General features: G+C 38.8%; 1 long non-coding RNA gene across 1 annotated transcript; it reads left to right on the forward strand.

Moving 5' to 3' along the window:
• The first annotated feature begins 452 nt into the window (after window positions 1-452).
• LOC136061822 (uncharacterized) lies at window positions 453-4,049 on the forward strand. The gene is made up of 3 exons (XR_010623686.1): window positions 453-788; window positions 1,262-1,396; window positions 2,660-4,049. It is a non-coding gene; the product is annotated as an uncharacterized LOC136061822 (long non-coding RNA).
• The last annotated feature ends 3,039 nt before the right edge of the window (window positions 4,050-7,088 follow it).

A 7,088-nucleotide genomic window follows, 5' to 3' on the forward strand; every position in this document is an offset into this window, starting at 1 on the left:
ACGTCTGGAAAAGGGGGAACAGGATGTACAGAAGTCGACTCTAGAGGAGACGACTTTTATGTATAAAAGTCGACTCCAGAGAGGACGACTTCTATACATAGAAGTCGACTTCTCTGGAGACGATTTCTATGTATAGAAGTCGTCTCCAGAGGAGTCGACTTCTATGTATAGAAGTCGTCCCCTCTGGAGTCGACTTTTATGCATAAAAGTCGTCTCCTCTGGAGTCGACTTCTGCCTAACGTACCCGCTTCCCTCCGCTTCAGCTGCTGGTGAAAATGGGAATATGCACAGGGAAATCGACTCTGAAGTACTCGAATTGTTAAAAATGCAAATAGTTTGAAAGTTTGCCTAACTAATGATATAGTTTGGGATTGATAGTTAATTTCTTAAAAATCCCGGCTGTGGCGTAAAACCTGTGTTTTACGCCAGCCAATAGAATCCTGCCACGTGTATAATATTAAGTTCCCACTAAAATCCAACGCCAAACAGACTGAAAGCAGAGGCTGAAAAAGAGAGAACGAAGAAAGAACTCAGACAAAAGCTCACCGCCACAGCCCTCCCTCTTCCATCTTTGCTTGCCCAATACTCCACCACACCACACACCGAAGCTCACCGCCACAGAGTTCGCCGGAGCTGTGCTTGAGAACGAATTAAGAAAACCCATCTTCCATCTTTGCTTGCCCAAACCTCCACCACACCACACATCAAAGCTCACCGTCACAGAGGTCGCCGGAGCTGTGCGTGGAGCTTGGAAACATACCGGAGCCGCCGTGATCCACGATCCTAAGGTTTGTTTTTCACGATTTTACCTTTTCCCCAATTTGGATTTCGAATTATTGATGGGTTTTTCTGTTTTCTGGGTTTATGGTTTCAGTACAGTTGTGTTTGGGATTTTGGGTTTTGGAATTGGAGTTTAAAGGTTCTAGGTATTGCTAGTTTTGTGCTAATATTGCTCATTACTAATAGCTTGAGGTTTTGTGCTAATTTTGGATTTTGTGCTAATATTATTAGTCTTTGAATTGTTATTGCTAGGTGTGATTTTGAGAAGAGAAAAAATTATTGATGGGTTTTTCTGGGTTTATGGGTTTATCAAACCTGTGGATGTTTAAGGAGGCCAGGGAATATTGGGGATGTTTCTGTGTATGTTCCTGGTTTTCGGATTCCTAAACCTGTTGATTTCTCCCACTCATTGGGTGATCACTTGTCCAAGAATTTAGTGGAGCGGGAATTGATATTTTTTATATGGATCAATCTTCTGCAGGAAACCGGCATGTCTAATGCTTGGCATGAGGTGTTGTCAGTTTGCACTTGATGGCAATGCTATCATTATCACATGCCAACTTATTACTTCTCCCAAGAACATCTTCCGATGGTTACCAGCCAAAGGTATCAGAAGGTAGTTTTACTGCAAAACTTTATGCTTGAGTTATTGTGACCTCTAATTTTGTTATTTTTTTGTAAATTTACATGGCTATCATGTATAAACTTATAATAGAGAAACATCTGGTTCCAAATTTATAATAGAATTATTTTGGGACATTTTTTTTATATATATAAAGTTTTCTCTTTGTTCAACATTTCCGAAGAGTAATATCAAAATTTTGAACGTATTTTTATTCCTAATAGTCTTCAATGGTTTAGGGAAATTTTGTTTCATCTAGTAAGAAAATACTATACCAATTAATTTCTCCTTATGTGATGGTTGGTCTTTCAAGCTTGGAGGCTGCTTATTCATTTTAATTTGTTTCTCTTCCTTGCCATAGATTTGTGGTAACTATAGTTGGTGTTAAGGTCCCTCTGTTTTTTTTTCTTTAATTTTATTTTTGTTTACCGACACCTTGGATCTCATTTTGTTTCAATTTTGATCTGTCTGATGACTAAGTTTTATTGTTAAGTATGAAGCTTGCTGATTTTGCTTGGGTTTTAAAATTGGGATATTGGCTATGGCAAATATGCAGTGATTGAACTGAAAGTGACCTGCTTGTAGTTGGTGTGTGTATAGGTCTCTTGGCTTTGGCATTAACTGAGAGTAAGTTCCAATTCAGAACATTGGCTGATTTAAATGCCTAATGTGAGTTTGGTAATCATCAGGATCATAGTTGCAACTTGAATGAGCTTTCATATGTAATTGTTTCTTATTAGGATACCCCTTTGCTTATATGGACAATAACGATAGAGATAAGTAACCACACATTTAATGGCTTTGAGTTATCAATTCTTGAGCTAAAATATTTATTTTTGTTGTAATTGTATTAGTATTCTACTAGATTTTGTGGCGTNGGATCATAGTTGCAACTTGAATGAGCTTTCATATGTAATTGTTTCTTATTAGGATACCCCTTTGCTTATATGGACAATAACGATAGAGATAAGTAACCACACATTTAATGGCTTTGAGTTATCAATTCTTGAGCTAAAATATTTATTTTTGTTGTAATTGTATTAGTATTCTACTAGATTTTGTGGCGTATGCATCCCTTCCTTTGTAGATTTTGTTAATAATTTGAATTTTAGCTTGTAATTATTTAGAGGGAGTCTTATGTATGTTGCCTTTATATAGATTTTCTTGTTACTAATACAGTTAGTATCACTTGTCAAATAATAAGTTTGCTAATATAGTTTGCTGCTGACTTGAGTTTGTATGATCTCATGCTTGAAGGTGATTGGTGGCGATGGTAGGCAGATGGCTTTGGAGGGTCGGTGACAGCTGTGGTGGTGGTGGTAGAATCAGCCACCATCAACAGAAAACCCAACAGAATTGGCCACCATCAACACCACCACCACCAACGGCCAAACACACCAACATCCATACAAACCCACATCTATCACAGCCAAAAATTCAAACCCATCAACACAGATCGAAAACTCAAAATTGCGACTCCCTCACCAACACCGGAAACTCAAACCCACAAGCATATCAAATCCAAACTCATAAATCTTTAGATCAGAGACCTGCTGGTTCAATTGATGGCGAAGGAAGATTTTAGGATTTTCGACCCTTCCTTGGTTGAGCTTGAACCGAGAGATTTGTGGTGGTGGCTTATGATAGCGACAAATGGTGGTTTGTGGAGGAGCAGTGGAGGTTCGGTGGAGAGCTAGAAGAAACTGAGTTAGAGTGATCAGTGGAGGCTCTGTGTAGAAGAAAAAATGAAGAATGAAGAGATGAGGAGAATAGAAAGAAAGAAAAAAGAGTATGTGTAGAAGAAAAAATGAAGAATGAAGAATGAAGAGATGAGGAGAATAGAAAGAAAGAAAAAAGAGTATGAGAAAGGGAGAGCCGTTGGCTGCACTAGCATGACATGACAAGACAAAGCTGTGAGTCCCCTAAGTTGACTGAGTTACCATATTGCCACTGAGTTTCAGTTTTCAAATTTTGAAAACACTCAAAACCTGTTTTCATTTTCCATCACCCACATCCATTTTTTTAGCATTTGAGTTATGAAAATAGTGATCCAAAACTAAACCAAACAAATACTCACCCGTGAGATTCACTCGGTTTGGATGATGGTTTTCATCCCATCCAAACAAGCTTACTGATTTATTTTTTTGAGAAACAAACCTTCCATTAAATTAACCAGCAGAAATAGAGGCATCTCCATTACAAACAGCCTGCAACAAGCTCTTACTGATGTTCTTGGGTCCCAGTGGAGAACGCCTTTGAGGTGCGTCGCATATCTGCCCTCATCCACAACTGGTCCAATGTAGCGAAACTGAAAGCCCTCAACCATTTTCCACAAGTCGGTTCTCATTGAAAACACAGCCACGAGAGGTTCGTGCTTAATCAAGACCACCAACTTGTAATTGTAGATGGATGAGGCATAACCGAATCCATAAGCTATAATAAGATTACTGAACGAAGCATCCGGTATTCGGGCGTACTCATGGGTAGCTGGATTTAGAAGGAAGAAGTTGTCGAGTCGACACAAAAGGCAGTTCAGGCTGCACTTTCGCCCTCTCGAAACCATTGACGATGTCGCGCTCTCTGACCCAACAATGTCGCATTCAGTTCCTTCACTGCATATGGATGTCATTTTTGACATATCGTCGGAATTGCTGATGAAGTCCGTTATCCGGTTCAAATGCGTCTCCAAGTCATGGCACTCATCTCGGAAACGGTTGCTTGAGAGTGGAACATTCGAGGTCGATCGTCAGTAACTTGTTTTTGGAACCGAAATGATTTTCGTCATCGCTTGGGTAGAGAGAAGAATCGAAGGACACAAAGATACTCCTCTTGACTCCGGCACACAAAGAATCGAGGAGTATCTTTGTGTCCTTCGATTCTTCTCTCTACCCAAGCGACGACGAAAATCCTTTCGGTTCCAAAAACAAGTTACTGATGGTCGACCTCGAATGTTCCACTCTCAAGCAACCGTTTCCAAGATGAGCGCCATGACTTGGAGATGCATTTGAACCGGATAACGGACTTCATCGGCAATTCTGACAATATGTCAAAAATGACATCCGTAGGCAGTGAAGGAACTGAATGCGACATTGTTGGGTCAGAGAGAGAGCGCGACATCGTCAATGGTTCTGAGAGTGAGAAAGTGCGGCATGATCTGCCTTTTGTGTCGACCCGACAACTTATTCCTTCTAAATCCAGCTACCCATGAGTACGCCCGAATACCGGATGTTCCGTTCAGTAATCCTATTCTAGCTTATGGATTCAGTTATGCTTCGTCCATCTACGATTACAAGTTGGTGGTCTTGATTAAGCATGAACCTCTCGTGGCTGTGTTTTCAGTGAGAACCGGTTTGTGGAAAATGGTTGAGGGCCTTCAGTTTCTCTACATTGGGCCAGCTGTGGATGAGGGCAGATATGGGAGGCATCTTTAAAAGTATTACCTTTATTTGGGTGGTTGCACTCAACTTCAAATGTTGCCCAAGCTTCCATTAAATATGTATCATACCAGGGTGTACCTCACTGGAAACATTATCATTAAGTCCGGAATATGATTTTCAGCAGAATATGTTTCTTCTCAATTGCGGCAAATTGATTTATAATCAAGGCAAAGGTGACCTGTTCTCTAAGACATTATATCATTAAGTTCTGTCTCTCTCTCCCTCTCTCTCTTTCTTTCTTGCATGTGAGTGAAGTTCTAAACATCATGATTTGTTTGTTTCAGGGATGCTGTAACCTGAATGAGTTCACATATCTCACAATTCCGAATTGGTTTAGGCACCAAAATGTGGGGGCTTTAGTGAATCTGCAACTGCTTTCACATTTATTATTAAGTAGCAAAGTGGACAGAGCACCCTAATCTAATTGAAAACTGGATTGGGAATTTATGCATACAAGGACAAGGTGACTCTGATTGTGAGTGAGGAAAGAGGAATCCCAGTGAAAGCGGCAACTTTGATGAATCTGCGCAGTTGAGCAACTTTTTTTTCTCTTCAATTTTTTTTTGATTCACCTTTAGCACTTTCTTATGGGACTAGTTTGCAATTGATTGTGTGTTCATCATTTTTGTTCAATTATGCTGGAGGGTAAAATCAGCACTTTTGTTGCTCTATCTATAGTATTTGCTACGATATTTCCCATAGGAGAATACAATTGAATAAATGCATCCCCACTTCAGTGTTGTTGTGTAATCAAATGGAAAGTAGAATATTTGGACCCTTTTTCCTTCCTAGAGAGATTTCCATCTGTTTGGGCTTATAAAAAAAATAGACACGTGATTTTGTTTTTCTTCACCACATTAACCCTTTTGAAATCTGTAAATGGAGTCAATGATTTTTTTTTTTTTTTTTTTTTTTTTTATCCCAATATAAGAAACTAAATTATAATTTTTTTTTTTCATTTAAACAATTTGATTTTAGAAATGAAGTTTTGTCTAGAACTCCTGGTGTGTTTGTGTGTGGATTATCTTTCCTTATAATGTTGTAGTTGATGGATTATCTTCTATCATATCATTTATTGTGTTATTGCTGATCAGAATATTCTTTATTGTTGCGCTCTAAACAAACTTTTATTTTATTTGTTTATTTAGTTAAATTTTTTTTTCTTTTCTAGTGTACAAGCATCTAGATACTATTTTGGACAATTTGGAATTAGAAACTTCTCATCATCTTATTTGTCAATTAGAAACCAATAGCAGATAAAGAGGCTACGCAATGTCGGATGGCAGAAATGATCAGGCTACTGCCAGAGCACAGGGTTTTGGTGCGTACTACAACGACCACTACACTGTCTTTAAGTGTCTGTGGGGTTGATGCTGATGATGATGGAGTGGAACTGGGTTTTGGGCTATTTCTGTTTGGCTACAAGGAAACTTGAGGTTAATTAGTGTGAGAAGGGTAAAAAGCTTTTGAATCATATGGGCTGAAATAGCGGTTCCTGACTTATTTCTTGAGTTCTCAATTTTTGGGTTTCCCTTCAAAACACACACACACACACACATGTATATATTCTAATCCTATGATTTTCTTAGAAACTTTTCAGAACATAAGCACAGCTCTAGCAAGCTCGTTGTGTTTGGCTTTGCTGGCAATTTCTTTCCTTTAAATAAAATGTATTTTTTCAAGAAAATAGGACCTTAGTGTGGTTTATTTTGTTTTATATATATGTTTTCTGAAGGTACCAGTTGGAGCTATGCCAGAAAGCATTGGAGCAGAATATTGTTTATTTGGGGACAGGTTGGATGACCACATTGCTGTACTGCTTATACATGAGCTGGGCCACTTGACAAGGAAGCCCCAGAAGGGCATATGCATCATCCTTACCCCTACGGTGGCTCTGGTTCAGCAGGTAAGCTGCTATCTATCATGTTGCTTTTGTAATTTGATAGTTAGTTTTGGCTTGTATTTAAGTTTGAGACAATATTTGTAGGTTATATGGCTGGTACATTGTACAATAATGAAGTGATGTGCTCTTTGGCTTGGCTGAGGTTGCAGGTAGAAGTGGGTAGGGTTGTTGCTTTTTAGTGCTTATCTATGCAATTTCTCATTGTGATTCTAGAATTTAAAAGGGGCTTCTAAATCTAGGTGCTTCAAGTTCACCTTGGAAGGGAGTTTGGCATTTTATCGACAGAACCATGATTATACTATGAAGTATGAACTCATGACCCCTTGAAATATATAAACAAAATCAA

Source organism: Quercus suber, unplaced genomic scaffold (assembly GCF_002906115.3).
Source record: "Quercus suber isolate HL8 unplaced genomic scaffold, Cork oak 2.0 scaffold_17, whole genome shotgun sequence".
NCBI lineage: Eukaryota > Viridiplantae > Streptophyta > Magnoliopsida > Fagales > Fagaceae > Quercus > Quercus suber.